Genomic DNA, 21563 nt, shown 5'->3' on the forward strand with positions numbered 1-21563 from the left:
ATGTAAGTGTTGCGGCTCCACAAGTTTATACTATCTGCTAATTACTGCTGGGCATGAAGAAATACTGAATATTCATGTAATCGTGGCTGAGAATTTAAAATCACAATACTGAACAAAGAAATATTCTGCTCTTGTTTTTAGCAAATAATGAAATATCACATGGTTGTCTTTAGAAGCCAGACTTGACACTTCTCTTTTGGTTGGTTGCCTTAAGCATAAGGCACTAAGGAATTACTTCCAATTATTTCAATTCCAAAATTGAAATGCTCAATCCCACCACCATCTACCCCCTCCACCACAGCATGATGTAATAAAAATTTCAGAGAATTATAACCATTAAGTCTAATGATGCACTTATTTCTTAAAACAATATTATTTTTCTTACACTGTACATTATGTATTTATAATGTACCATTACATGTTTCCATAGAAATCAGAACTAGCATATCCATAGCTGTAACTTGGAGGATTTCATGTTGCTGGAGAGCTAGGATCTATATTTTCCCAATATTTGAGTGGATCTGTGTTTTTTCTGGAGGGAATTTTTTTTTTTTTCCAGTCCTGGGGCTTGAACTCATGGCCTGGGCACTGATCCTGAGCTGCTTTTGCTCAAGGCTAGCACTCTACCAGTTGAGCCACAGTGCCCCTTCTGGCTTTTTCTGTGTCTGTGCTACTGAGGAATCCAACCCAGGGCTTCATGCATACAGGGCATACCACTAAGCCACATTCTCAGCCCTTTTGTTTTTAAAGCAGACCCAGGAATTGTTCCCCAGATATCATTTCTTTTCTACACAAAAATATCACTCATACTTATGGTCTTCTGTGCTTCAGAAAAAGAAATATAGGGAAGTCTTATCCTGCCATGTGTTAGTTTAGCTAGGAGTAGGATTTGGGGGGAAAATGAAAATTGTTCAGACTTAATTGAGGCTTTTCAACCACCTTTTAAAGGTCTCTTTTCCAGGGCGAGCTACAGTAAGGCTAATGTTCCTCTTAGGAAACCCTCTACTGTGATGAGGCTGTCTGCTATTTTGTAAACCACAGTCAAGGCTAGTTCTAACTTCTCAGTTGAAAACGATTAAGAATTCTTGAACACAGCTGTTTAACTACTTTGTTGCTAATTACCAGAAACTCAAAAGATAGTCTTCTTTAGCTGGGCTCCAGTGGCTCATGCCTGTAATCCTAGCTACTCAGGAGATCTGAGGATGGCGGTTCAAAGCTAGCCTAGGCAGGAAAGTCTGTGAGACTCTTAGCTCCAATTAACCACCAAAAAAACGGAAGTGGTGCTGTGGCTCAAGGGGTAGAGCGCTAGCCTTGAGCTGAAGAGCTGCGGGACAGTGCCCAGGCCCAGAGTTCAAGCCCCACGACTGAAGGAGGGGAGGACTGGGGTGGGAACATAGCCTTCCTCCTCCTCTTCTTTTTATTTGGCAGTCCTGAGTCTTGAACTCAGGGCCTGGACCATTGTCCCTGAGTTTGAGCCACAGCGCCACTGCTGGCTTTTTCTGTTATGTGGTATTGAGGAATCGAACCCAGGGTTTCATGCATGCTGGGCAAGCACTCTACCACTAAGCCACATTCCCAAACCTCAAAAGGTGGTTTCTATTATATCTATTTTTTTTTTATTATAAGTGAACAAATTTATTCTGGGCAATGTAAATTTCAAAAGTACTATTATTACCTGAAGCTCCTGTTCTCAGGTCTCTACCCTACCTTTTAGGTCACTTTTGGCCAGTGATGGACTGCCTTCTCTTCCCCCATCCATCAGGCCTCAAAGAGACATTCTGAGATTTGAGTGCAAAGAATGAGGTGGAAATCAGCCCGGGGTGGGTGGGGGGGAGGACGAGAACGGTCCACGGTCTCTGACAGCTAACACACTGGAAAGGTACTGCGCTCCCACAACCCATGAACGTAACAGGCAGATAGATAGTGCGGACCTTTTAGGGAAATGTAGGGACAAGTGAAGGCAAGCACAGAATGCACTGCGTTCTAATGGGATTTTTAAAATCTCAACAGCAAACTGACAACGTTGTCTTTCCCTTGGCTTGTCCTTGCGTGTGTGTGTGTGTGTGTGTGTGTGTGTGTGTGTGTTGGGGTGGGGTGGGGGAGCAGTTTCCCAGCTCTCTGGGGTCCTGCATCCTAACACCACCTTCCAGGGCAGCTTGAGAGCAGGGCCCCTCGGCGTGGCGCCCTGATCGCACTTCGGATCGCAGTTGGGGCGAGGCTTCCCCAGAGGCAGAGCTCCGAGGCCGGGTGGGGGAAGGGGGCGCAGGGCCAGGAGCGCGCCGAGCCCGGGGCTCGGGCGGGGCCGCGGGCGGCTGCGGGGGCCCGGCGGGGGCGCGGGCCGGACGGGCGGCTGCAGGGCCCGGCGCGCCGCCACGCTGGTTACCGAGTCACAGCCTGGGCCGCGCCGCCGCCTGCTCGGCGAGGAAGTGACGATTGCGCCGTCCCGTGAGCAACAAAGTTTGGGTCTGCGGGGCCGCTCTGCTCTGCGCCCCGCGTCCCTCGGAACGGCTCCAGGATCCAGCGCCCAGGTGAGCAGCGGACACCGCGTCCCGTTCCGCCGCGGGGGCGCCGACGTGGAGCTCGGAAATGCTCCGGGGCTCGGGCGGGGATTTGGCGAGCCGGGCGCCGGGGTGCGGGGTGCGCTGCGCCGGAGCGGGACGGAGAGAGTCGCGTCGCTGGGCTGCGTCCCCAGAGTCGTTGCTTTGCGGTTTTGTTTTTGTTTGTTTTAATACAGCGATGGCTGCAGCCAGGCTGGCTCTGGACGCAGTTCGCGAGAAGAGGGGTGCGGAGGAAGGGGGCTCCCCTGGGCCTAGATGCGGGCCCCGCGCCCCCCTCCCGTTACCCCCGTCCCCCATCCCCGCAGGCTGGGCTCTGCCTGGCCTTCGCTCCTCCGCCCCCAGTGGGAAACATGCTCTTCCTCTTTGCAGCCTTCCACTCGGCTGCTGGAAGGAAGTTAAAGGAACTTTCCCCTCTTTTATTTGCTCGGCCTTCCCAGTGAGGGAGAGTGGAGCAACATCGAAATGTGGAGGAAGAAAACCTTACGGATTTCCAAAAAGCAAAACCCGAATCGCTTCCGATCCCTCGCGCGCCCCCCTCCATCCTCCCCCCTCCCCACGTCCCCAGCCCGACTGTAATCCTTTGCCCTTTAGCCATAAAAACTGTCAGCGCGCCCATGTCCATATGTGTGTTTTCTATATAAAACCCAGAAAGCCGCTTCCAGGGGGACTCGGTCCTTTCTGTTCTCCAAAACTGCTGGGGCTGCAGGAATGCGCGTGGAAACTTTGATGGTGGTTCCTGCCGCCGCCCTCGGTAGCCTCGTGGCGCAGGGCTTTTTAAAAAAGAACAGCTGAGAAGTTTATGACATCTCTGAGAAGTGACTTGGGCCTTCCTTGGCGGGCAGAGCACATGGCCGCGTGGACTCCTGCTTTTGAGTCTGTCTGCCACTGTAGTGGCAGAGGGGCCCTGGGGGTTGTGTGCCAGAATGTGCTTCTGAGCTGTGGAGACTGGAGGAGCCTCCTCCATGGGATGTTTAGAGGTTGAATGGTGCAGTTCCTAGCAGCAGCTTCCTGCCAGCCTGTAATTACAGCCTGACTGCACAGTCAGGCATTGTTGGTGGGGATGTTTATACACTGGCTATTGTGCAAGACCTTGGTAGAGTTGGCCTCCAACAACATGCAGATTTGCATTGCAAATACTCAGGGCAGATCTGGGCCTGCAGCTTCTGAGTTCTTTTATGCCCTTTAACCTTACCTAGGTGGTTTGGTTCCTTGCCTTTCCCTGAACCTTTGATAACTTGCTAAAAGCTTGAAGAGCTGGAGTGGACTCAGTAAGGCAGGACCCTTCCAACTCCTGCTTTAGGCAGCCCCAAAGAACTGTGCCAGGAATTTGTGTCCAGAGAAAATGTGAGATGATGTCAGTAGGAAAGAGGTAGGAGCTGGCAATCAACCCCTGTAAATGGAAAGGTTGTTTGAATTTGCAGCATTGCAATGGTAGTTGGTCAGATCACGCACGTATGTCTGAGTAGGGCAGCTAGACTTTGAGCCTGGAGGTGTCAGCTGCAGGAATTTAGGTCACCTTTAATTCCTTAATTGTGTTCCACAGTTCCTTAACTGTGTTCTAGGGAAAACATGCTCTATCTTTTTTTTTTTTTTATTGGGGTATGCCAGTATTGAGTGAGGCTTGAACTCAGAGCCTGAGTTCTTGCTTTTTATGCTCAAGACTCGTGGTCCATCCACTTGAGCCATACCTCCACTTCTGGCTATTTGCTGGTTAATTGGAGATGAGTCTCTCAGATATGTCTGCCCCAGCTGGCTTTGAATCTTGATCCTCAGATCTCAGCCTTCTGAGCAGCTAGGATTACACGCATGAGCCACCAGTGTCCAGCAGGAAGCTTCTCTCTGGGACTTTGAGAATGTGTATTTGTGATGGTGTCTTCAGGGACAAGAGACATCAGAGTGACTCACTCATGTTTTCTCCAGTGTGGTCCCTAGCTCTTATTTCCTGAGTAGGGACTGAAGTACAGGGCATATCCAAGGTCCTTGCAAAAGATGATACCCTGCAGGAAGAAAACCAAGCCTGCAAATGGAGGAAGTAGGCACTCTCTCCATGAGGACCTCAGAGAAGGCCAGTTATAATAGTGAGATCACACAATTTCTCTAGTATCCAATCAAAAAGCATGTACTGAATTTGTGCCAGCTATTCTTCTCTCATTCTAAATGACCTCACATCCTGAACTAGGCAGAAGACTTTCCAGGACAGTACTCCACCCCTCTGTAGTACATGGGTAGCCTCTTTGCTCAGAATGGCAGTCATAGATGGCCCTGGCATGCTGGAGCTCCTTCATACACAGCTTTTTCCTCCACCAAACAGCTGAGCTTCACCTGGAAGGAAAAGGCTGTTTTGCAGTCTTATGCCAGCTGTGTGTCACAGACAGTGACCATTTGTCAAAACAAAACATGAACAGTCCCTGGAAGGTCTATATGTGCTTCTAGATACTCAACAGTTTTGGACAGTCTGGGATGGTTGGTCACAGAGAGTGAAGTTTAGAGCAAAGCCCCATTCCAGTAGGAGTCACTCACCACAGGTTGCATAACCCCCTGTTCTAGGAACATTGAGTTTTTACTGAACTTGACTGTCAAGGTCTGGGCTAGCTGTATCACCTGACTAGGACTGCTTTAATAAGGGCTTTGTGGTGCCCCAAGCTTAGTTGGATAGGCAAGAAAGGATCACATTACCTTCTGTTCCTAAAGGAAAGAAAACTATGGGCTGGGAATGTGGCTTAGTGGTAGTGTGCTTGCCTAGCATGCATGAAGTCCTGGGTTCGATTCCTCAGTACCTCATAAACAGAAAAAGCCAGAAGTGGCTCTGTGGCTCAAGTGGTAGAGTGCTAGCCTTGAGCAAAGAGACTACAAATGCCTAAAGGCCTTCCAGAGTGTGACTGGGAGAGGGGAGGATCCTATGCCAGGCCAGAGAAAGAAGGAAGCTCAGTTGCCTGGAGTTGTAGTCACCTGAGCAGTCGTCACCTGCCCACACCTTTAGTTCAGCCTGGCTGAGTTTTGCATAAAGCCCAGGCCCTTTCCAGGCTTGCGTGTACTTTGATGCTGTGCTTCCAGAATTTGCCCTGCAGTGGTACACAGCCCAGTTTAAGACTGGAAACTTGGCCCTGACTTCCTCCCCAACTTTATATAAATGGTTATTTATGGCTTAAAGTTGCCATAGCCCAGTTCATAGCCCCTGAGCAGCCTTGCCTGCCATGTAGCTGTGCAAGGACTGGCACTGAAAACACTGTTTCAAAACTGGACAGGTTTTTAAGAACAATTTTACAGTTCCGAGAGGAAAAAACACTGCAGGTAATTAAGGAGTGCAACAATTCTAGCAAAACTTGAAGATGCCACTGAGAGAGGCTTGAGGTCTCTGAGTAGAGGCCTTTTATGCTGTCCAGGCCTGGTATTAATATTTTTATTACTGTGTCCTCCTGGCTATCTCCCTACACAGCCCAGTGTTTTGACATCATAACTAACCTCCAAAAAAGGAGGCTGAGCACCCCTAGCTGAAGGGGCATTCCATATTCTTCAGAAAGAGCTGGAATTTTCCAAAGGCTGTGGCTGATTGCTCTGCCCTGCAGATTTGGTTCCTTCTTTAAGATACTCCCCCTCTTCATTTCACGTTCTCACTAAAGCATCTCCTTGTAAGATCCTTAAGCCGCCCTTTTCTGGTCTATATGACACTGGGGCAAAAGCATTATGACTTCTCTGTCTCAAGGGCCACTTGAAACTCACACAGAGCTTTGGCTATGCCTCTGATCAAGAGCTGCTCTATAGCCTCACTTCAAATGTCTGTTGGCAAGGTCACCCTTCTCAGTAACTTTCAGTGGCTCCCCATTGTCTGCACAATAAGGATCAAACTGGTTGGCTGGTGGTCAGGGTCTTCTATACCGGGGTCTTGTTTCTGTTGTTGTACCCTCATTCACAGCCCTGACCCAGTGACCCAGTCTTGGTGTTTGTCCAAACCACTGGTGGCAAGCATCCCTACCTCCCGTGCTTTCCTGGAAGCTGCAGATGACTCCCTCTTCCACTTGGCTCAGTCCTGCCCCACTATTGGTCCTGTTCAGGTTCCTATCCTTAAGAATGTTGCTGTCTTACCCATTATGCTTTAATAACATTGGCTGAAGAAAACCTTGAATTTTGGCCTAAAGATTTTCAGCTTCTTTTGGGGGCCATGGCTTCATCCATACCCTTTGTCCAGCTCTGTAAATGTGCTTTAGATAGATAAAAATGATCACTTTTTTTGGGGGGGGGAGGGGAGAGGGCCTGGTCCTGGGGCTTGAACTTAGAGCCTGGGTGCTGTCCCTGAACTTCTTTACACTCAAGTCTGGTGCTCTACCACTCACTTGTGCCACAGCACCACTTCCAACCTTGGTAAGAGTCTCACAGACTTTCCTGATTGGGCTGGCTTTGAATCATGATTCTTAGATCTCAGACTCCTGAGTGCTTAGAATTACAGACATGAGCCACTGGTGCCCAGCACTTTTTATTGTTGTTGTTGTTAAAATAGAAGTTGGTGTTTATTTGATTTGATTTGTTGTTTATTTGATTTTGATTATTTATTTGATTATTTATTTATTTAGTGGTAATAAGGTTTGAACTTTGTGCTTGTTAGGCAGATGCATTACTGCCTGAGCCATGCCTCCAGCCCCCCCCCAATGATCTTTTTTTTAAAACTAAATAGGAAGCCCCTTCCCCCATTTTCTATATCATCTCTGTATCTCCAAGATTAGTGCTCTACTCAGCAATGTCAGCAAACATTTGAAGATACAAATGGTCAGACTGTATTTATCAAATTCTGCCCTCTGTGCATAGGTATGCCCATAAGCCAAGCACAGACTGTAGTGGCTTTTGGTTGTCTTTCAAACATTTGCCTCAGCCTGTCTCCTCTCTCTTCGTTTTTCCTCTGGCTCCTTTTAGCTTTGCACTTTATTGCTTTTTTCCATTTCCTGCTCGTCTTTCCCTTGGGTATCAGACAGGTGTCCACCTTGGGACACTTCCTCCTTGTCTCATTGACCTGCCTTGATGTCTTCCTGTGCCTTGGGGCCAGTTCCAAGGGGAAAAGGGATTATTGTCTGGTGTGACCTGCCTTTTGCAGGAACTTAACCCCTGGGAAGAAGCAGGAACTTCTTTGCACTCTCAGCCAAGCTTGTGAGAAGAAATAAGACCTGCTGCCTGGCTGGCTTGAAGGCTTGCTTTGCCCAATCAAGTGTGAAACCTATAACATTAGGTTAAACTATAAAGATTAGAGATATCCTGGCCACATGCTCATGCTGGCTTGACGGGGTGAGGCTAGTTCTCCGATAATCCCAGCCTTAACTCATAAATAGAGTTTTTCTTTTTAAATTAAGATACAGTTCACAAACTATAAGATGCACCCATTTAAAAATGACATCTGGCTGGGCGCCAGTGGCTCACACCTATACTGATAGCTACTTAGGAGGATGAGATCTGAAGATCACAGTTCAAAGCCAGCTCAAGGAGGAAAGTCCTTGAGACTCTTATCTCCAATAAACCACTCAGAAAACTGGAAGTAGTGCTGTGGCTCAAGTGGTAGAGCCCTCACCTTGAGCTGAAGAGCTGAGGGACAGCACCCAGACCCAGAGTTCAAGCCCACCACTGACAAACAAACAACAATAACAAAAAACATCTGGTAGATTCTTCTCGCAGTTGTCTATTTGGAAAGCTAGTTCATACACATAGTTCAAAATTCAGAATTCACAGTGTATTTTAAAATAATCTTAACATAGATATTATTATAAACATATATATGCAATAGGATTAGAAAAAAAAAAGTAGTTTTTTTTTTTCCTTTTTTCACAGTCCTGTGGTTTGAACTCAGGTCCCTGAGCTTCTTTTGTTCAAAACTAGCACTCTACCACTTGAAGCCACAGCACCACTTCTGGCTTTTTCTGTTTATGTGGTACTGAGAAATTGAACCCAGGGCTTCATGCACGCTAGACAAGCACTCTGCCACTAAGCCACATTCCTCCCATCCCCCAAATTAAGCAGTTTTAGCTAACAGAGAAAGAAGACTTTCTAAAGAAAGATACAAAGCCCAAAAAGCATAAGAAAATATTGATAACTGTGATTATATAACATTTGGAGAAATCGAACTTTTCATCCTTTTACTTTCTTCTATCCAGTTCATAATCCTCCCTTCTTAGCTACAACAAAACATTTTCCCCTACTCTTCCAGACTATAGTCTTAGAAGGTAGAAGAAAAGTCAGACTCAGGGCTGGGAAGGTGGCTCAGTGGTAGAGCGCTTGCCTTGCATGCCTGAGGCCCTGGGTTTGATTCCTCAGTACCACATAAGCAAGAAAGAAAAAAGCTGGAAGTGGCACTGTGGCTGAAAAGGTAGAGCATTAGCCTTGAGTGAAGAAGCTAAGGGACAGTTTTTAGGTCCTGAGTTCAAGCCCCAGTACTGGCACTCAAAAAATGGTAAGAGAAATGTATAAATAAGTGCTATATGCTTTATATATTCTAGAGATTGTTCTATACCAGTATACATAAATGCTTCATTTTTCCAATGGCTATGAAAATGCCATGAGTTATTTCACTGTTTCCTACTGAAGAACATTGGAATTGTTTCTACGCCTTCCCAACCGTGCATAGTGTTAAACTCATTTTTATAGTTGAAAATTCTTTTTTTTTTTTGGTGCAGTGGGTTTGTACTCAAGGCCTGGGCCCTGTCCCAGAACTCCTTTGCTCAAGGCAAAGGAGTCTACCACTTTGAGCCACAGTGCCACTTCCAGTTTTCTGTTGGTTAATTGGAGATAAAGAGTCTCACAGCCTTTCCTGCCCGGGCTGGCTTTGAACCGCAATCCCCAGATCTCAGCCTCCTGAGTAGCTAGGATGACAGGCATGAGCCACCGGCACCCGGCTTAGTTGAAAATTCTAAATAGCTCCATATGAGTAAAACTAGATTACCATAGAAAGCTATTTCTGAAAAGTTATGTGTAAAGTGATTTAATAAGTCAGTATATTTTAGAATCTGCTGCTTCACAAAAGAATCAACTTTTTGAACTGCATAGGATCTTAGGAATTATCATCTTGCCCCAGGATTTTGTTTTGTTTTCTGTTGATGGGGCCTGAACTCTGGGTCTGGGTGCTGTTCTTCAGCTCTTCAGCTCAAGACTAGTGCCCTATCACTTGAAACATAGCACCTCTTCCAGCTTTTTTCTGCTTATGTGGTGCTGAGGAATCGAACCCAGAGCCTCATGCATGCAAGGCAAGTGCTCTACCACTGAGCCACCTTCCCAGCCCTGAGTCTGACTTTTCTTCTACCTTCTAAGACTATAGTCTTTTTAATTAAAAAAAATCTTTAAGTATTTGTACAGAGGAGTTGCCATTTAGCAAAAGTTTATGAATACAATGCGTCATCACCCCTTTCAACATCCTTCCCATCCCTTCCTGCACTCTTCTTAATTTTGTAGGATATACGTTGAATTATTGACTGCATTCTTTCCCCCTACCCTATTCCTACCCCCTTTCTACCCCACTGGTTTCCTGGTATTTATTTTATTGAACTTTGACTTTACCTTTCTAAGGAATTACACTATTTGAGTTTTCCCTTGCATCTATCATGTTTCAATTAGTACATTTGTATATACTTGCATACCACCTAATGTATTTACTTGTAAGTTAATAAGTTTTCCTTTCTAGCCCCAGGGGTTTTTCTTTGTTGTTGTTGTTATTGTTTTGGTCAGTCATGGGGCTTGAACTCTGCGCTTGGGCACTGTCCCTCAGCTCTTCAGCTCAAGGCTAGCGCTCTACCACTTGAGCCACAGCGCCACTTCTGGCTTTTTCTGCTTATGTGGTGCTGAGGAATAAGACCCAGGGCCTCATGTATGCAAGACAAGCACTCTACCACTGAGCCACCTTCCCAGCCCATCTATTCCCAGTTTTATAGTGACTGCAGCAAGAGCATCTCTTCAAATCCATGCAGTTATCAAGGATTTACACAGGAAAGATACCTGTGCTACAAGACTCAGAGCAGGTGTGCGACATTTACTGAGGTTACACAGCTGTGTAATCAATGCCTCTTGCATTGATCATCATAGCAAATCAGTTCCTTGGCTTGTCAACCAAGGATTCCTTAAGGCAGTACTCAAATGTTTACAAAGAAGAAACTTAAAAAGAAACCAAATGGGGGCTGGGAAGGTGGCTCAGTGGTAGAGCACTTGTCTTGCATGCTCGAGGCCCTGGGTTCGATTCCTCAGCACCACATAAGAAAAAAGCCGGAAGTGGCGCTGTGGCTCAAGTGGTAGAGTGCTAGCCTTGAGCTGAAGAGCTGAGGGTCAGCGCCCAGGCCCAGAGTTCAGCCCCCACGACCGGACCCCCCCCCAAAAAAAAAAAGAAACCAAATGCCAGGTGAGAGGGTGAAAGTCTTTGGGAAGAGGTTGGGATGTGAATAGATATTTTACTATTATGTTTTTTCATTTTACTCTTAGTTGAGTTTGTTTTGATTTTTGGTTCTGAGGTATGACTCAGGGCCTTGCATATACTAAGCAGACACTCCTGCCATTGAGCGACACCCCCAGCCCTTCATAGACTGAATCCCCAAAACTTTCTCAGCAGACTTAGTTGGCTAACAAAACCACTTAGTGCTCTAAGTGTGGAAAGTGAGTTGGGTAACACCAAGAAATAGAGGAACTTCCCCAGTTCCCAAGGAGCAAGAAGAGAAGGTTCTAGAACATAAATGGGACACCTTTAAAACATAGAGTTAATGTAGACCCAGCTGTCCATGTCCTTTATGCAACAGCTGCAGTACTCTCTAACACAGTCCAGCACAATGACCACGCATACAAAGTAGGTCCTGAATGCTCTTCTCCTCTAGGAGCCTTGCAGCCAACTCTGGAAACAGATCAGACCCAAGAGGGGAGGAAGAGCAGACTCAGGGTGAATCTGTCACTGGGGCCAAGGAATTTGGTGAAGCATGTAAGATAAAAAATAAAATTGTAGCCGGGCGCTGGTGGCTCACACCTGTAATCCTAGCTACTCAGGAGGCTGAGATCTGAGGATCGCGGTTCAAAGCCAGCCCGGGTAGGAGAGACCCTGAGACTCCTATCTCCAATAAACCACCAGAAAACCGGAAGTGGCGCTGTAGCTCAAGTGGTAGAGCGCTCGTCTTGAGCTGAAGAGCTGAGGGACAGCGCCCAGGCCCAGAGTTCAAGTCCCACGACCGACAAAAAAAAAAATAAATAAATAAAATAAAATTGTAAGCAAGCCAGGGACCACTAGTGCATGCTTGTAGTTTTAGCTTCTCAGGAGGCTGAGATCTGAGGAAAGTCTATGAGACTTACCTCCTGATTAGCCACTGAAGAGTTGGAAGTGGAGCTATGGCTCAAGTGGTAGAGTGCTAGCCTTAAGCAAAAAAGCTCAGGGACAGTGGCCAGGCCTTGAGTGCATGCCCCAGGACTGGCACCAAAACAAAACAAAAAGATAGTCAAGATTAATCTTGAAAGTATTTTTTTTTTTTTTTGTCGGTCGTGGGGCCTGAACTCTGGGCTTGGGCGCTGTCCCTCAGCTCTTCAGCTCAAGGCGAGCGCTCTGCCCCTTGAGCCATAGAGCCACATCTGGTTTTCTGGTGGTTTATTGGAGATAAGAGTCTCATGGACTTTCCTGCCTGGGCTGGCTTTGAACCGTGGTCCTCAGATCTCAGCCTTCTGAGTAGCTAGGATTACATGCGTGAGTCACCAGCGCCCAGCTTCTTGAAAGTATTTTTTAAGGATGGTAGCAGGTGGGTGGGCAGACTGCTTCCAGTTTTGGTGTTCTCTTTGGTTTTGGTTTTGTTTCTTGATGTAGGGTCTTGCTATGTAGCCTAGGCTGGTCTTCAACTCATGATTTCCCTGCTTTACCCTCACTCCAAAGTGTTAGGATTGCCGTTGTGTATCATTATGTGTGGTTCATACTGCCTCTTGATACTTAACTTGTTACTCTTGTTCTAGAAGTTACCATCTCTCAGGCTGAACACCAGGTGAAGTGGAGAGCATTTGGTGTGCAACAGATGTGTATTTAAATGCTAGTGTCATACAGTATACTTATATTACACTATCCCTATACCAGTGGGGCTATGGTTCTTAGCCGGTGAATCCTTTATTAGAACTGCAGGTTTACAGGACTATTTTTCCTTGTTTTTTTTTTCTGTTTTATTTTGCTCTTTTTTTTTTTCTTTTTGGTCAGTCATGGGGTTAGAACTCAGGGCCTGGGCGCTGTCTCTGAGCTTTTTCGCTCAAGGCTTATGCTCTACCACTTTGAGCCACAGCTGTACTTCTAGTTTTTAGGTGGTTAATTGGAGATGAGTTCCATGGGCTTTCCTGCCTGGGCTGACTTTTAACTATGATCCTCAGATCTCAGCCTCCTGAGTAGCTAGGATTACAGGAGTGAGCCACCAGTGTCTGACTCTTATTTTGCTTTTTTCCTTCTTTCCCCCTGTGCCTTTACCTTCCTGTCTTTTGCTAAGTAAGGCGATTTGAATTTCTGTCAGTTAAATGTGCCTACCAAGAACTTCCATTGCCCTGTGTCTCATGGGAAGATCATGGGGGCTGTAAGCTGGAAGATAACATAGGCAATTAATTAATCAAGAAAGGCTCTAGAATATGTGTGTAGAGTGTTATGGGGGGAGAGGCCCTGGAGGAGGTTTTAAACTGCAGTCCATGTACTCATTGCAGATGAGAGCCTTAGGCTTGGCTTGTCCTATCATTAGTGTGGGGATGGGAGAAGGCAGCATCCATATGCAGTGGGCACTTTATTCCAAGGCTGGCTGCCTTGTTCCTTGTCCTCTTCCAGTTTCCTTTTGGCAAGAGGCCTGTAAGGAATCTACCACCATGGCTCTTTGTCTTCCTCTGGGGTAACTTAGAAGTCAACAGACGCTTCCTAGGCCCCTCCTGCACTTGTAGCACAGGGAGGAAGTATCAGAATTCTATCCTCCATCTCTGTAAGGAGGCTGTGCTGCCCTAGCAGATAGCATTTAGGATTCATTTCCCTGGTTCTCGAGGAAAAAAAAACAACCCAGCTGAGCATGGCAGTGGTCACCTTGCTCCATATGATTTATAAAGTACTTTCCCTCCTGTTTTCATCCTTTCACTCACCCATGCTATATGCATATGTTGAGTCCTTGCTGGGTGCTTGGCTGTGTGCTTAGTTCTGAGGACACGGCCCTGAAGAAGGCTCAGCCTTCCCTCCTCCCCCACTTCAACATGTTCCCAGTCTGTGAGAGGAACAGCTGTGCACAAAAGCTAAGAGCAGCCAAGTGCCACAGAAGTCAGTGAGAAAGAGTTCATGAGTCTCTTGGGCTCAGAGGAGGGTTCTGGTCACTTCTGACAGGGTCCAAGGAGTGGGAATAGTGAGGAAAGGCCTAGGATGGACTCCTGCCTCCAGTGGTGCCTGTACTCAGCGACTGTTGTGGAATTAGTGAATGAGAGGCGGCCTGAGGGGCCTGAGGAACGAGTAGACTCTACCAGGTGGCCAAGGGCACCAGGGCATTGTAGGCACAGCAGCAGCTCAGCGAGGCCTGGAGGTACAGCAAAGCTGCTGGGAACAAGTGGTAGGGTGCTGGGCAGGCAGGAGCCAGTCATGAATCAGCAGTGCATGTCGGCTAAGGGGACTAGATCTTCTCCCAAGGCAGCGGGGAGCTTCTAGACAAGTACAGGTGGGTAAGTGGAGAGGAGATCAGAGTTTCCTGACTGAGATATGGAGATAGACTGGAGGGGGGGGGGGAGCTGGGCAGCAAAGACACCAGGAAAGAGATCAGTGCACACTTGAGGCAAGAGGAAGAAAGGTAGTAGATAACTGGTTTAGGGAGGTTAGAAAGGTGGGCTGATAAGTTTTGAGGGCTCCCCAAAGATACAGTGTGAGTGAGAAATAGAAGGGTTTGCTCAGATTTCTGCTTAAGATACAGAAGGTAGTCAGGTGCCAACTGCGAGTCAGGTGTGAGTAATACCACCTGCTCAGGAAACTGAGATCTGAGGATCACAATTCAAAGTTAATCCCAGGTAGGAAAGTCCACAAGACTCTTACCTCCAATTAACCACCAAAAAAGCCAGAAATGGAGCTGTGACTCAAGCGGTAGAATGCCAGCCTTGTGCAGGTAAAGCTCAGAGACAGTGTCCAGGCCTTGCGTTCAAGTCCCAGGATGAGTTCAGTCCTAGGACAGGCACAAACAAAAGAAGATAAGCGGTTTTTAGAGAGACAATGAGTCTAATTCCAGCCATATTGAATTGTTGCAGCCTGCGGGACATCTGAAAGAGACATACAGTAGTCAGTTTGGAGCCGAGAGAGATGATTTTAAAGAGAGGCATGAGGGAGTTAGTCTCTGTACCTGATATGAGGGAGTTAGTCTCTGTACCTGATATAACCTCCATGAACTCTGACCAACCACCAGCATCATCTAAATAAAAATGAGACAAGTGGCAGACAAAGCTGATCACTTCCTCTCAGTCCCCTTTGTCTGTCAGACGTTCTGGAGCAGATATCTGGAGAGTCCCCACCACAGAGAAGAACAGCTGGAACTCAGGGAGCTACTAACGTCTTCCAAGTAGTACATATAGAAGAAGTGAGAGAATGACTGTTTGGAGGGAGCAGTGAGGGGCGTTAGCCATGGAGACTGAAAACAAGCAAGTGAGGAAGGAAGAGCAGCAGGAAGGTATGTGTGTCAGGAGAGCCAGAGGAGGAGGAGGGAGCTTTGCATTTTATGCCAAAAGGGTCCATCATTTTGTGTACACGGTATGTACGGTGTGTTGCCCTTGCAAAGTTCTCCATTAGTGTTTCTTAAACTGAGTTGAAATTGATCAGCCATTGATCAGTGGCAAGTCAAGAAAGAGTGCTTGAAAAGATATATTGATTTGTGAACTAGGAGGTTATGGAGGCTGGAGGAAGGGGTACCTTCCCATCTGGTGTAAACTCCCTGTTAACAAGGCAGTGCCAGCACCACTTACCTCAGGTTGAAGTGGCACGCGTAAGTTCTAGAATGTAGTTTCCCTGAGCTGGTGGGGAAATATGAAAGAGACTAAGGCAAGAGGGATGTCTTTAATTCTGATAGTAATGCCCTAGACTGGGACATCTGGTTAGGTCTGGGAGCCAGGGTTGTGGTATGTCAGCCTTGTAGCATTTGTCTTTGCTTGCTATTCCTAGGTGATTGTAATGCTTTTGGACTGCGTGGATATTTTAACTAGACTCTGCACAGAGGAGAAGATAGAGGCTTGAGGGGAGTGTTGTTCCAGGACAGAGGACCCCATGTGCACACAGAAGGAAATGCTGGTGGCATTCCCAATCTTAGGTCTTCAAATAGCAGATGTTGACTCTGGCTAAATTGAGGGGGAAAGGATTTATTGGGAGGATAGCTGTTTTGGCTCATTAAGTGTCCTGGAAGTTGTAGAACATGACCCACAAAGCAATTAGGACTTGTGGGAAGTTTGATGGCCAGAATCAAAGCCAAGATGATGAAGACACTTCTCCGAGATCACTGCTCTTAGCTCTTAGCAGACCTGGATGCTCTAGATTAGGTCATTTCTTCCCAGTTCTTGCTGTTGATCCTGTAGAACAAGGCACTGGAGGCTGCAGCTTCCCTCCTGGCAGGTAGAATTCTGTCTTCCATTGGGACACAGTGCCAAGTACTTGAAACTAGGTGTGCATGCTAGATGGACAAGTGAACTTCCCTCTCCTAGAACCTGGAGCTTATTTTACTACTCAAACTGGGATGATGGGGTTGTGCTGGGTATGAAGGAAGAGACAGGACATCCCTCTTGAGCCACAACCAACATCCATAGCTCGATCTTAATCACTTTGGATATCTTTCTAGATCATTAGCTTCTAGCTGAACTTTAAAGATTCTTATATGCTCTAGAGAGCTGAGTATTTTAAGCAACTGGATTTCTCCTGTGGAATCTGAACTATTCCAGTGGAAAAGTATGGTCATCTCAGCCAGCATCTGGCTCCTTCCTGTACTTCTAATTTCACTTGGAAAACTTCTGTGCTGCCTCGTGAGAACAGAGGCCAAGGCTTGGCACTCTCTGGCTAAAACAGTTACAACTTGGATTCTGTTCCTCTTCTAAGACTGGGTGAGGCTGACAGGGCCATGGGGTGTTTGGGAGGTACCACAATGCTTCTGAGACTATAGGCTGGAGTTTGACTTCTGGTTTGATTTGTGGAGTAATTGAAATCCTTGTGGCCAAGCTGCTCAGATGACTACAGAGGTGGGCATCTATCCAGTTCTGAAGATGTCAATCTAGGTAAGATATTCTTCCTAGCCTCTTGTCTAAAGGAGCTAAAGGAATAAGAGCTTTGTTTGCCTGGGGTTGTCAGCTTCACCTATTACATCTTTGCCCAATTTTGCATCCAAAAAACCCAGTGAACTGAACTCACTTCCCCCTGCCCCCGCCCATGCACCTTTTCTTTGGTGTACTGGGGTTTTTTAATTGAGGGTCTTGGACTTGCTAGACACAGATACTCTACTATACCCCTAGCTTCCTTCCTTCCTGCCTGTCTGTCACCTTTCCTGCCTCCTCTTTCCCTCCCTCCCTTCCTTTCCCTTCCCTCCCTTTCCTTCCCTTTCCCTTCCTTTCCTTTCCTTTCCTTTCTTTTCCTTTCTCTTATTTTTTTCTCCCTCTTTCTTGCCTGCCTGCCTGCCTTCCTTTCTTTCTTCCTTCCTTCCTTCCCTCTTTCCTTCCTTCCTTCCTTCCTCCTCCCTTACTTTCTATCTTATGTTTTTGCCTGATGCTAGCTTCAGACTATGATCCTCCTACCTGTGGCCTCCCAGCTGGCCTTCTATTTAGCTGAGGATGGCAGGCATATGCCATCATACCAAGCTTATTGATGGAGACACTATATCCAGCTTATTGATTGAGATAAGGTCCCTGATAACTTTTTTGCTGCAGTTGGCCTTGAACCTGAGTAATAAGATTGTAGACATGAACTACCATGCCAAGCTTCTAACACTTTTCTTGTCCTCAGATCACCTGGTTTAGCTCTTTGAAGTAAGGGTACCTTCACTGAAGATGTGGTTATTCAGTTCCCATGACCTTAGGTTAATGAGTTAATTTCCTTCAAAATGCAAAAGAAAAGTGTAATTTTGTGGGGCTGGGAATGTGGCTTAGTGGTAGAGTGCTTGTCTAGCATGCATGAAGCCCTGTGTTCAATTCTTCAGTACCACATAAATAGAAAAAGCTGGAAGTGGCACTGTGGCTCAAGTGATAGAGTGCTAACCTTGAGCAAAAGCAGCTCAGGGACAATGCCCAGGCCCTGGCAAAAAAAAAAAAAAAGGTGTAATTTTATGTTTACAAGTTCTTGGCTGTGATGATCGCCGTGGTCTAAGACTTTGCCTTCGTATCTTGAAATGGGGAGCCGCTCCCTCACAAAGCTTGATGTGTCATATCCTGGGTTCTTGCAGTCCGAACTGGACACCATTCCCAACGTGGAGGCTTTGTGACCTGTGACCAGTGGCGGGGAGGAAAGGATGGGACCTTGAACTTGCCTATTTGTACCTAGGTGAAACATTAAAGTGGAAATGAAGTCTCAAGGGACCCGATTATTTATTCTATGGAAACACCGCTTTGGTTGTGTTACCCTCTTCACAACCTTCGAGAGCTGCCCACATCCTGCAGGAGAAGCCCCACCTTCCTTCGAATGGTCTCCAAAGCCCTTGTTTCAGCCCCACCTCCCTTCACCCTCCCCTGCCCACTGGTTCTACCCCCAGTCCAGCCCTTTATGTTCCAGCCAGCTCCTGGCTTCACTTTTACTCTTCTGTCCATTTGCTCATTGTTGCTTCTGCCTGGAATGCCCTCCATGCCCTTTTCCTCTTGGCAGACACCCACAGGGCCAACCAGAAGTCACCTGCTTACGTACCGTCCTCCTGCGCCACCAGCTTTGTGTTTCTGCCACTGGATTTCCTCACTGTAAGATACTGGAGTCGATGCACATGTTTCTGGCATCTCATCACCCTGGAACTGTGCCTAGCACACAATAAGTGTCCCACGGTGGGCACTGGCTGTGCAGCCAGAGAGACCTGAGCTCAGGGGGATGGGCATGCTTGAAGAACTGGTTTTCTGCACAACAGCTCCCAGTTTTTCTTGGTGACTCTGCTGTTTTTGTTGTTGTTGTTTTTTGAACCATTCACCAACCAGACTCCAGAAGAAGTGAGTGGGAAGGAGTTTGGGAATACAAAGCCCAGCAACCAGCCTTGCTTATTATTTTGAGGACAACTCTGAGGGTCACCCTTACAAGATGTCCGTGGTGCGTTGCTGTTTAAAGGTGGCAAACGCAAGGCACCAGTGGCTCACACTTGTAATCCTAGCTACTCAGGACACAGAATCAGAGAATGGTGGTTTGAAATCAGCCAGGCCAGGAACATCCATGACACTCTTATATCTAGTTAATGACCAAAAGACAGAAGTAGAGGTGTGGCTCAAGTGGTAGAATGCCAGCCGTGAGCAAAAAAAAAGCTAAGGGACAGCAGCTAAGCCCTGAGTTCAAGCCCTAGTACTGGTGCATGTACACGTGTGTGTGCACGTGCATGCATACACACACACACATACATACATACACACACTCTGGCAAAGACTTCCTTTCCCACCTTGAGGAAGAACGAATCATGGCTACCCTCAGAGGACCCCTCCATTTGCATGCCTAGCGCTATCTATCTATCTGCTGGCTTTGCACTGAAACTGAAGGGTAGTGGTAGGGACGAGTCAGCAGGCCATAGGAGGAGAGGTGGGGCGCTTTCAAATGAAAGCCCTGTTCAGTGTGGTCACGAGGCTGTCAGAGTGGGCTGCAGCTCTTCCTGTTGGAGGGTGAGAGGAGCAGATCTTCTTGTCAGTGGCTTTAGGGTACAGCTTGAGCCTCAGCACAGGAACACGGGGTCACACGAGGCTGGAGCACCTGGGGTCTTTCATCACGTGGGATTGTGTAGTCCCGTGAGCAGAGTCGGGGGGGGGGGGGGTGTCTTCATGGTGTCTCACAATGCGAGCTGGAGGGCTTGCAGAGGCTTCCTGATGCTGACTAGACCTCCTGATCAGCAAGTGTGACACTTAGCCCTGGGGAGCCCTTCCCACCATGATGGCTGGTTCTTTCATAAAAGCCTTTTCTTTCTTAAAGCTAGAGTGTCGTTAGGGTGGAACTCAGATGTGCATGGTCCTGCTAGACTGTCGGAGAGTGCGCCACGTAGGTTGTTTGCAAGGTATGTTTCCAGAACATTCTAGACACATGTGATGTTTCTGGAATCCCATTTAGGGGAGCCATCAATATGTGTTCCTGTTCTTACTTCCTAGAAACTCAGCTCTGGGTCAGCCTGGATGGGTGGGGAAATTTTGATGCCCAGAATTGTTGGCTCATTTTAGGAGGGCCAGTATGTCAAATCTGCCTCTGTGTGTGTGTGTTACTGGGGATTGAATTGAACGCCTTGTGTTTTCTAGGCAAGTGTTCTACCACTTGAGCCATGCTTCTGCTCCTTTTTAGTTTGTTTCATCAGCTAGTTAGTGTCTTACCTTAGGCCTCAGCTCTGATTTTTCTACCTCTATCTCCACAGGAGCTAGGCTTACAGATGTGTGCCACCACACCCAGCTTACTTATTGAGATAGAGGTCTCGCTACCTTTTTGCTCAGCCTGGCTTCTAATGTCAGCTCTTACAGTCTCTGACACTTGGCTCTCACTTGGTTTTTGTTTCCTTGAGGCCTGTTCTCCCTTCTCTACCCATCTCAGTCTTCTACCTTCCTATCCATATCCTTCCATCCTCCTTCTTCATCTCTTTAGCCTATCAATTGTGCTTCCTCCAATATACCTTAAGTAGTTGGGTGTGACTTGGATGCCCATCCCATTGAGGAGTTGGGAAAAGTGCATATTAAAATAGATCTGTAACTCACTAAACTTTATGTTGAAGATGAACTATACAACATATAGGTAGGGACTGGAGAGAAAAACTAGGAGAGAGTAAGGGAAGGGATGACATCCAAAAAGAAGTGTACTCATTACCTGACTTATGTAACTATAACCTCTTTGTATATCGTAATTATATTAACAATAAAAATTAAATTAAAAAATTATAAAAAGATGGGCTGGGAAGGTGGCTCAGTGATAGAGCGCTTGCCTTGCATGCCTGAGGCCCTGGGTTTGATTCCTCAGCACCACATAAGCAGAAAAAGCTGGAAGTGGTGATGTGGCTCAAGTGGTAGAGTGCTAGCCTTGAGCTGAAGAGCTGAGGGACTGCACCCAGGCCCAGAGTTCAGGCCCTACGACCAGACCCCCCCCCCAAAAAAAAAAATTGTAAAAAGAAAAAAAAAAGAGCTGTATACAAGGGCCTGGATTCAGTCCCTAGCAACAGAAAAAGAAAAGACAGGGCTGGGAAGGTGGCTCAGTGGTAGAGCGCTTGCCTTGCATGCCTGAGGCCCTGGGTTCGATTCCTCAGCACCACATAAGCAAAAAGAAAAAAGCCGGAAGTGGCGCTGTGGCTCAAGTGGTAGAGCGCTAGCCTTGAGCTGAAGAGCTGAGGGACAGCGCCCAGGCCCAGAGTTCAGGCCCCACGACCGGACCAAAAAAAAAAAAAACAAAAGACATAGACCTTGATTTGTGAGACTGGGAAGTGTTGCCAGGTAAATTCTCTTAGAAAATAACTAATCCAGGAACCAACACAGAACAATATGTATTTTAAAAGGTAGGATGTAAAGTTGTAAGAACATGTTAATTTCCTTTTATTTATTTATTTATTTTTTAAATTTTATTTTATTTTATTTTTTTTTGTGAACATACTGTACAGAGGAGTTACAATTACATGGGCAGGATAATGCGGATATTTCTTATCAAGCATTGCAGCCTCCTCCTTTGTTTACCCTTCACATCCCTTCCCTACCTCCCCCCTAACCTCCCCACCCAATCCTCCCCCCCTTCCCCCCTCCTTTTATTTATTAGTGTCACTGCTGGGAATTAACTAGTTCTAAAAAGGATAAGAAAGTATAGACACAAAGGTATTTATGGCAGTTTTTTTTTTTCTTTTGCTCCCATTCTGGGGATTGAACTCAGAATCTTAGTGC

At 46.8% G+C, this 21563-nt stretch overlaps 1 protein-coding gene across 1 annotated transcript in view; it reads left to right on the top strand.

The window, feature by feature from the left end:
* The first annotated feature begins 2436 nt into the window (after nt 1-2436).
* The window catches only part of Mideas (mitotic deacetylase associated SANT domain protein), a 79395-nt gene continuing 60268 nt past the window's right edge, over nt 2437-21563 (top strand). The window contains exon 1 of the mRNA XM_042692601.1: nt 2437-2528. The gene's annotated coding sequence lies outside the window, so the exon portion shown is untranslated. The remainder of the gene's footprint in view (nt 2529-21563) is intronic.

This window comes from Dipodomys spectabilis, unplaced genomic scaffold (assembly GCF_019054845.1).
Source record: "Dipodomys spectabilis isolate Male_0828 unplaced genomic scaffold, ASM1905484v1 ptg000157l, whole genome shotgun sequence".
NCBI classification, from domain to species: Eukaryota; Metazoa; Chordata; class Mammalia; order Rodentia; family Heteromyidae; genus Dipodomys; species Dipodomys spectabilis.